Below are 730 nucleotides of genomic sequence, written 5' to 3'. Positions count from 1 at the left end.
TTTTTCATTTTATTTTGATATAATCACTATATCACAGCTGAGTAGGATGGGGAAAATGCTGAAACTATATCTATATCCCATTTTAGACCTCCTGCCAAATGAGTCAGATACTTCTTTGTCTCTGTCACTGCAACAAAGAGCCTTGTTTAATTTTGCTCCACGCATTTGGATGGAAACAAAGAAAATTATTGCTACGCAGCAGTTTTTGTAAGAGTAGGCTGATGATGGTTTCAATAGCTGCCCTAGAAGGAAAATGCATGCTTCTTTGATAAAAACAACATTAGAGATTTAAAGGCCATTTTTCAATTCTAAACTTCATTTGAACTAATCACAAAAGGTTACCTTTAAGTTTCAATTTGTCCATTGAATATTTCAAGGAATTTCTGATAGCTTTAATCCTAGATGTTACTTTTATTCTCCAAACATTTTTCCCTATGATCTCCTTCTGCAGCTGTATTTTCCCTCAGCAATCTCCAAATCGATCAGAGGCATTCATCTATTTTTTAAGATGTATCTTCTGCACTGTCAGATTCAATCTGACATAAAACATGAATCCTTCTAAAACATTTTAGCACCATCCTGTGGATAAACATCCAAACATCCTGAACCCAACAACCTTTGTGAGTGGATTTCACCTACACTCTCAAATATAAAGGTTATTTATTGGCATCTGTGGTTCCAGGGAGAACCTTTAACATCCATGGAACCTTAAAAGGCTCTGGAAAAAGTT

The sequence above is a fragment of the Sinocyclocheilus grahami genome, unplaced genomic scaffold (assembly GCF_001515645.1).
Source record: "Sinocyclocheilus grahami isolate Dianchi unplaced genomic scaffold, SAMN03320097.WGS_v1.1 scaffold4800.1, whole genome shotgun sequence".
NCBI classification, from domain to species: Eukaryota; Metazoa; Chordata; class Actinopteri; order Cypriniformes; family Cyprinidae; genus Sinocyclocheilus; species Sinocyclocheilus grahami.
The sequence above is the reverse complement of the archived record's forward strand: the minus strand, read 5'-3'. Positions refer to the sequence as shown.